Genomic DNA, 9,606 nt, shown 5'->3' with positions numbered 1-9,606 from the left:
CTGGTAAAATAGTACACTATTTTGTTATTTGGTAACTGAGATTGAGTACCACATATGCTCCTTCTTCCTATTGTTAGTGTATCTATACTTCATTCGTGTTTGTTTCTACAAATACATTCCTAGTATGCTGACTAGAATTAGTGTTGGTCTCTTTTTCTGTGTAACTACTGTGGTATCTCAACTTGTCATTAACATTATAATGAAAGATCAGTTTGTTAATAAGATGTTATTCATTCCACAAACATTAAACGGTCTAGCTTTTATTCTTGTGTATCCAGTATCACTGGAGTTTACAGTAGCTCAGTCTCCAATACACATGAGAGGAGTGATGGTTGGATTGTGGTATGCTTCATGGGGAATCGGTTATCTTATTAGTACATTACTAATGTTTCCATTTAATTGTGAGAGTCAATACATATGTACTAGTTTCTATTATTATATAGCAAAGAGTGTACTAGTTTTTATCATACTGATAGTGTTTGTGATACTGGCTAAACGTTACAAGTATCGTGTGAGAGAGAATGAAGTTAATATTGTTCAGATAGTTGATGATCATTATCAGAGATACATGGAACAAGAGGAACAATATAACAAAGACAAAAGTGATTGGACTCTTTCAGTGCAGGATTAGAACAAAATCATTGATACATACATGTACATTGTAACAAAGACAATTACTTTCATAATTTTTGGTTCATTTTCATCATTAATAACATTAATTTTTGAACAAAATAATACTTTAAAATATGAAAATATTTCATAAGAAGCTTATCAGTTTAAAAATGTTGATGAATGAGTTTCAAAAGAAAATTTGACAACAAAACAGGATTGAGGAATAGTATTATGATGAGAGAACCTACTAATATGGCAGTGAAAGAAAGGAGATACAGAGAGAGAGAGAGAGAGGGTGGAGGGAGAGAGGGGGGAGTGAAGGAGGAGGAGAAAGGAAATGAAGATAAAGTCTAAAATAAACACACTATAAAAACATCTTGAACATGAATAAATCATAAAGGCTAATTGATGCAGCCAGAATAAGAAATACTAGTTTACATAGCCACCACTACTAATCACCTCCTACCAGTATGATACACCCTCCCCACATGTACATGTACATTATAGTACATACAGCATATTCTGACCAAAAGATAAACAGGTCCACAACCAAAATACATTCAGGGATACGTGCACATAATATACACACAGGAATACATGCACATAGCAATAATAGCAATGAACGTACAATTGTACACGTACTTTCAATGACAATTAAAATAAAGACAAAAACACAACACATGTACATGTACACATATAATATGTAACATATAATACTAAGACATTACATTATCTTCTCTTAATTACAAATAGCACTCTTTATAAAAGGTACACGTACAGAATGTCTTATAAGGTACAATACAATGGAATTACATACTTCAGCATACACTGTACATGTACATACATGTATAATGTACATATATAAAGTACATGTTCTGATATGACATTCGCTCAAAAGTGGCTTCCGGTTGCTAGTGCCACCTCTTCATTCCGTCAGCTCAGCCTATAAAGCACTTCTTTGTCCTCTCCCCATCACTCAGTCGCAACCAGCAATCAAACAATCACAACCTACAGCAAGAGACTCAGGATCCCTTATATACCAATATACAAGGAAGGATCTTTCTAGAGGCACCATGGACCACGAATATAACTCTTTTGTTCGGGTTCAGCTCGTCCTACCATTAATAGGATCTCTAGTTGTAGCTTGTGGCATGGCACTCACAATACACTTCCTTAAACCGGATAAAGCAGTGAGGATAATGTTCCCACATATTAATAAGCATGGTAACAACACTGTCATGTTTGGTTTCATACTCAAAAAAGAATACACAAATTCCCTCTTTGCTATAATGCTAGTGAACGTCTTCTTCACAGCGCTAGTGTTCTGGATCCACTTGGTCATTGATCGGTCGAGAAAATATAATCCGTTTGGCGACTACAAGTGCTTCTATAGCTCAAATCATAATGAAGTAATGAACGTCACTCTAGAAGAGGCACTCACTTTTGACGAAGATGTTGAATGCTTTGCTTGGACTCTGAATATAGGTGGAGCAGTCGGTCAAGCAACTGGTACTTTATTATTTGCTTGGGTGTTGGTATCAGTTGTCACATGGATTATATTAAATGCAGCTCATAAGGTGAATGAATTCATCAAAGACAAAAGTTTTTGTTGGAAAATGCTAGGATGGATATCGCTGGGTTTCCTTCAAGGAGTAGTATATGCACCACCTTTAGGTCTTATTGGAACTGGTATCTACTTTTTTAATAACAGAGATATTTCCTTGCTCTCTTTTTTCGATCTTCTCTTCTTTAGTTTGGTCCTTATCTTCTCCAGCAGTGTCCTATGGTGGTATACAGAGGAAGAGCCAAAAAGTATTGAAGACTCCTGCAGTGATTTGATAGAAGCCATGGCTGAAGAGAGGGATTCCAAGGACAAGGAAATCAGTTTAAACATCACCAGAAGGAGGAGAAATCATAGCCAAATTGACAACTATGTGCATCCTCAGCATCCTGACTTAGACCCTGATGAGAGGAGATATGAATTAGATGAGCAAGCTTTAAGGAACAAAGAAAGACTGCTTCAGGGGAAAGAAGAGAATGCAAATTCAACAGCCAAAAAAATCCAATTGTACAAGGAAAGGGTAGCAGTAGACAAAGAGCGAATACGATTAAGAGAGGAAAGAATTAGGATAGACAAAGAGAAACTAAAAAGAGATAAAAACAACTTTGAGGCTCGAAATGACTCAAGAGTCAACTGTGAAATCGAGAGACTCAGTCTAGACATTAGAGAGATTGCTCTAAAAGAGAAAGAAGTTCAGCTCGCCCGATATAAGCTGCTACAAAAGCTGGCAGCTTCAGAATGTCAGAGACTTCTTGTTGAGGAAGCTGCTACACACATGGACAGGAAAGACATACTGGAAATATCAAAAGTAGCATTTGCACAATTTGCCATACAGCAGTTGTGTCCTATACCTCCAACAGATCAAACAGTTCCAACTGGACCTGCAGGCCAGGCTCCGATAATTGTTGGAACACCTACGTGTACTAATAATGCTACTACTAATACAAGAGCTTCAACTCAGGAGACAGTTAGTGCTACACAATCAGACACAATTACTAATGCAGCTCAACCTGGTGCCATTCTAGATACACATCCAATAACTGACCCTCAAGTTTCAATAGCCCAGACTCCAATAACACACACTACCTGTATAGTTAGCAACAATGCATCTCAGCCTAATGCTGGTATATCTATTGACACTGAATCTTCAATAAATAATGCTACAACCAATAACAGCAACACTCCTACTAATGTAACCACACTCACTGAGCCTCTTCACCCAATAACTGATAATACAAGCACACACTCTACAATCAACACTGATCAATCTGATAATATCATTATATACACACCCACTGAAACTACACAGCCAGGAACCATCAATACTACATGTAATACTACTCACACATCCACTACATCTGAATCAAGAGTCTAACTTTTATTAATGCTGAAACAGATTTAATTTTTACTATAACGTAAAACTCACATCTAACTAGCTTTACAACATATTGTCATACATTTATATACAATATAGATTGCTATTACCAGAATTATAATCATTTTTTGCACTTTATTATTAATGATATTGTAGATAGAATCACTACAAAGAGAGAGCATTAGCAGTAAATACCACTAGCAATTATTCATAAGCCACTCCATTAGTATCCAGGAAGACTTGAACACACAATAGAGAGAGGTCAACCACAGGCTGTATAAACTGAAACTCCCCCAAAAAGTCTAAAATTACAAACAATCCCAGTGGAACACCCTCACACTCCCTGGCCATTAGCAGGACACTATCTCAATGACACCACAATCCATTAAAAAGGAATGTACATATGTACATGTACATATACCATACTTACATGTACCATATACACAAGTATAAACTCATACATAAACTCCCATTAGCAATACATTATTAACATGTACATACATGTACATGTACATGTACATATATACATATAAATCACAAAAAGTACATGTACATGTAGATTGAATATGTACACGCCACTGAAATGGCTGCATTCAAAATTAAAGGAATAAATGTATAGCTATTCAAATACATGTGTATATCTCCAGTTTTCCTTACAATAAATACACGTACCTATTGACATTAGAGAAAAACTAAATGGACAGTAATTATTACATGTATGCATACACGTATAGCTTTAAGTTTAAGATGTCCCTAATCACAGAGTGCAATCCTTGTTATGTATTATGGTACGTCATATGTTATTATACTTTTCCGGATTCCTCCGATTGAGAGGTGGTCCGGATGTTTACAGGTTTCCATACCTGACGCAGCACTTAAATAGCCAACTCAGCAGTGACCAGCGCCATAAACAACTAGTCGTTCTTCTCTATCAAACTCCAAGTACCTATTCCCATTTCCTATTCATCTGTATCACTATGGGATGTGAAGAGTGCTATTGTGCTGATCCTCCTGACATTGGATGTGTTTGCTGCTGGTTCATAACAGTTGTTCTAGTCTGTGTTGGATTAGGAGGTCTTGCTGCAGCAATTTGGGCACTCGCTACCTATGCCTAGCATTGAAATCACCATTGAGAACATCAATAAAACAATCCTATTAATGATCATCTGCTATACAATGTATGTACATGTAATGTTATGTGTATGTGAATTGTAACAAAGAGTGTTGACTTTAAATGACCAACTTAAAAGTGACTGGTTATGTGCATTACATGTAGGTAATTAAGGTATACTTTATAGTAAATTCATGGGCATAATCTTGTTGAGTAGAAAATGCAATTGTACAAGTCTACATGCACTACCAAGATCTCACTGACAGCTGAACGCCATTCATAATAATAGTACATGTACATTTATAATTTCAGTGTTTATGTATAGCTATAAGTTTAAGGTGTCTCCAAGATACTGGCCCCACCACCACCACTAGTACTGCTATCAAGATAATACTGACCAAACTAACATTATGTATTGGTGTACGTCATATGTTATTATACTTCTCCGGATTCCTCCGATTGAGAGGCAGTCCCGGTGTTTACAGGTTTCCATAACTGACGCAGCATTCAAAAACAGCTAGCTCAGCAGTGAGTCAGTGACCAGCGCCTAAACAACTAGTCGTTCTTCTCTGTCAAGCTTCAAGTGTCTATTCCTATTAACCTGTATCACTATGGGATGTAAAGAGTGCTATTGTGCTGATCCTCCTACTTGTGAATGTGTTGCCTGCTGGATAATAACGGTTATTCTAGTTGGTGTTGGATTAGGAGGTCTTGCTGCGGCGATTTGGGCACTCGCTACCTATACCTAGCAGTAAAACTGCCATTGAGGACTTAAAAACTATCTTATTGATGAACTGCTGCTGTGTGTACATGTACATGTAATGTCACAGTATGTGTGTGTTGAACAATAAGAAAAATTAATGATTTAAATCACTAAGTGAACAGTATTGGTCTTATCTGGTGGAGGGTCATTTCAGTGTGTTATCAAGGGTAAACTCATGTTACATGTTTTAGGTATAATCTCCATATACTTTTTAAAAAAATTGTGGCAATTTCTTTGAGTAGTAAATGTGATTTATATGTACATATTCGTACGTTACCAAGGCACATTAACCTCACCAACAGCTATGTATAGGTGCATTCATAATTAACACTCTTGGCCTTTATGCATAACTACTGTACATTAAAGGTGCCCCTAGACCCAGAATACAGTCCTTGCTATGTGTTATTATGCCTCTCAGAATTCCTCCAAGTAAGAGATCACATCCTCGTCCACAGGTTTTAATGCTAGTCACTCTCACTAGTCAGTTGTTCTTATAAGTATCTATTCCCATTAGCCTCTATCAACAATATGGGAGGCATCCGAGGGAAAAAGGCCACTTGTAATGTTGTGTTGTATATATCATTTGGATAGGTGACTGGCAATAAAGTTTGAAGCAATCATATGTGGCCAGGTATTTGTGATTTCTAGTACTTACAATGTACATTCACTATTACACACTGCACACTGTCAGACTCAGAACACAATAAAATATTAGCACAAATCAGGTACATGTACATGTAAAGGAAAGCCACAGTTATACCATTGTACTATACAGTATAGACACACATGTACACATACAATGTATATACATGCAATACACAGTACACATGAATGAATGACCACATAATTTAGATTCTAATTATCAACAGAAGGTGGTTGTTGGTTTAGAAGCTATCATGTATTGATTTCTAGGAAAGATTAACATCTGGTGACTGAAAAAAACTACCACCTAACATTCTTATTACCCTGATTCACCCACAGCCAATTATTAGTATATAAACAATACAGAAAAAATAACAATAAATTTCATTCACTTATAAACTTGGTCTCTACATTACAATATAATGTATACCCATTCTGACAATGTCTCTATAAACTATCAATAACTCATAATAATACAGAATCAAATACAGTTACATACATGTATCTGTGGATAAAACAGCCATCAAGTACTCTAAAGTATCTTTGACATAATCACATGTACGTACATATAGATATACATCTACATGAAACAGGAGAACGGCAGTCGTATGTACAACAGCTGTTGATCATAAAAATGATTTAATATTGAATTGTAAATGGGCATTAGTATACTAAGGATATGCTGCTCAGTATACAGCAGTATACTCTCCCAATGTCAAAAAACAAAGAAAATACACACATAGATCTAGTACATTGTAAGTATGACCCAGTATAAAATTATATTCTTGTCAATGCACATTAGACCATACAAGTGCAAGAACTACAGCATAATGAAAGAATTCAAATGCATATTTATGATGATAGTATATCTTATATACCATATACTATGATTATAATACTACTAATATTAGGTGACTCACCATTTTAATTTAATTAGATCAAGTGACTTGCTCTGCTACATCAAACAATAAGTAATTCACTGAAGCAGAAACAGCTTAGCTTGTTCAATCCCTCATGATACAAAAGAGCTTAGCATCTACCTCGATAAATCTATAAATATTATATATTAATAATACAAAATAAAACAAATCTTATGCACTCAGAACCAAAATGTACACACAATTAATAGATATAGGACACTAATGCACATAAATTATTAATCAATAATTACTATTTTTGTTCATCTTCTCTCTGTTCATCTACATATTCTCCTCTTTCTTGACTTTAGGAGTTCTTGTTACTTCTCAGTTCCATTCTCAGCTCAGTGAGCTCACTTTTAAGAAACTCCACCCACAAACTACTGAAAGTAGGTAAACCACACCTTTTTCGTTTTTAACCTCAATATGGCGGCTCAAAACATTTAGAGGTAAATTTCAAATATTATGTATTGTATTTTAAGGATTTTTTTATTATAGGTATATAATAGCTAATTACTTGTTACCTTGTTTGTCATTGATCAACTGTACAATTGGAACAATGACTGGTAAACATTAATAATTAGTGATTTTTATGTGGGGGTTAACTTAAGAATGAGGAATTAGAATTGCATGCTTGTTACAGCATGCTATCATCAATCGTCAATTTATTACTAAAGTCTAAGTTAAATTTGGTAAATTTTGAACTGAGTGGAGTAAAATTTTAGCTGATTCCAATCAATTTCACGGCATTTACGAATTTTTAAAGTCGCTAAAGGCTTAAATTTTGGCAAAAATGACTAGGAGAAAATTTTGCTTTTATTTTTTTGTGAAATATATACGTATTAGTTAAAGCACTGTTGAGAGTAGGTTACGGCAGGGATATAATAGACTAACGTAACCGGGATTGGTTACGGACCGGAAGATAATTATCAGACTCTGTTATTATTCATTAAAATTAATGGAGCAATCAATGGCATCTTAGCAAAATGGCTGAATGTAAATTGTTATAACTAAAAAACCAGCAACAAGGAAAATTTAAAAACAACTTTAAACAATGTAAAAACATGTAAAGACTCTCTTTATTGTAGTTTCATAGCAATAGAATGTAGTCTATTCTCCTGAGAGGTACGCAAAGGTCATACCATGGCAAACTGGTTTTTCTTGAATATTTCATAAAGAACACTCTGGAGAAACAAGAGAAGTTGCCTAAACAATGTAATAAACTAAGTAACAATATTTCATGACAAAAATACACTCACAGAAACAAATATTTGGGCTACAGAGGTACGCAAATGGAATTTTAGCCGCAAATTAAAGATTTAAACAATTTAAAACAAATGTTAACTTACAATAACCTATCAGAACCTTGAAGCCACCATTATAACTTTGCAGTAGATTTTTCATAAAGCTAAATACATTTTTAAAAGAGAAAAGAGCAACTTAATACTCCAGACATTGACATCCGCCATCTTGAAAATCATAACAGAGACTGCAAAAAGTTTTTATACACAAATGATGCGCTCACGTGATCCCGTTGCCAATCCCGGTTACGTTAGTCTATTATATCCCTGGTTACGGAAATTATTGCACGAGGGGCGGTCGAGAGGAAAATGTAGCACGAGGCGAAGCCGAGTGCTACATTTTCCTCGAGACCGTCCCGAGTGCAATAATTTCCGTAATCTACGAATCAACAGTGCTTTGATTGGTTTGTAGTGGTGCATGGGCGGATCAAATGAAATTTCAAAAGTCGCGCAGGTGATCTCATTTATCACTCTCATCTCATTTATCTCATCTCATTTATCATCTCACATTATCATCTCACATTATCATCTCATCTCACTCATCTCAGATCTCATTTATCACTATTATTATTGTTACATATCTAGTGTATGTAGCTGTGGCTGTGATTTGCCTCTATCAAAGCTTGTGGCTAACAGGAAAGCCCATACATATTATACTGTGCAGTACTATATATTCCACACAGTGCTACATTTTCCTACCGTGCGGTTATTGGAAGTTGTAGCACAGGCGGCGCCTTTGATCCACCCACGCACCATACTACAAATGTTCTTATGCTATGTATTAAGTTTGAACTGATTTTGATCACTTTGGATTTTTTTGATTAATTTTTAAAGCTGCACAAAAATTGGGTCAAAGTCCATCATGAATTTAGCATTTATACTTACACTCATGTACTGCTCATGAGGATAAATGTTTTGATAATTAGTCATAAACAAAGCAAAAGGACCTATGTCCTATTGTGTACCCAGTTCACTCATTGAAAGAATGAATTAAATTAAAGTGCTTAATGTCAATTTTTATAAATTGTTCTTTTTTAAGGCATCATTTTATGACAAAGAAATTAATCTGACTTATTTTGATGGGAAATGAAAACCATACAGTGTTTGACAGACACGTGTCATTTTTACTTGCTTTCCGGTAGTCATTACAAGTGAGTTCATGACTCATGTTTCAGTGATAGATGTTTAATTATACTGGCATGTATACTGTATGTATGTTACCTAATTTTTTTTCATGCTTATTTCTAGGTCAATCTCTAATACAGGATATAAAAGATAAGTGCCATTCAAAAACTGCCCCGTTTTAACCATACACATGTAAGAC

At 35.2% G+C, this 9,606-nt stretch overlaps 2 long non-coding RNA genes across 2 annotated transcripts; both read right to left on the bottom strand.

The window, feature by feature from the left end:
• Positions 1–763: 763 nt before the first annotated feature.
• Positions 764–7,369, bottom strand: LOC109584198 (uncharacterized). Its single transcript, XR_002185900.1, has 3 exons — positions 7,236–7,369; positions 6,985–7,114; positions 764–859 (listed from the first exon to the last, which is right to left on the bottom strand). It is a non-coding gene; the product is annotated as an uncharacterized LOC109584198 (long non-coding RNA).
• A 599-nt stretch (positions 7,370–7,968) lies between these two features.
• LOC109584197 (uncharacterized) lies at positions 7,969–8,308 on the bottom strand. Its single transcript, XR_002185899.1, has 2 exons — positions 8,241–8,308; positions 7,969–8,187 (listed from the first exon to the last, which is right to left on the bottom strand). It is a non-coding gene; the product is annotated as an uncharacterized LOC109584197 (long non-coding RNA).
• Positions 8,309–9,606: the final 1,298 nt, after the last annotated feature.

Source organism: Amphimedon queenslandica, unplaced genomic scaffold, assembly GCF_000090795.2.
Source record: "Amphimedon queenslandica unplaced genomic scaffold, v1.1 AMPQUscaffold_13234, whole genome shotgun sequence".
In the NCBI taxonomy this organism is placed as follows: domain Eukaryota; kingdom Metazoa; phylum Porifera; class Demospongiae; order Haplosclerida; family Niphatidae; genus Amphimedon; species Amphimedon queenslandica.
Note: the sequence above shows the minus strand (reverse complement) of the source record. Positions and strands in the feature narration are given on the sequence as shown.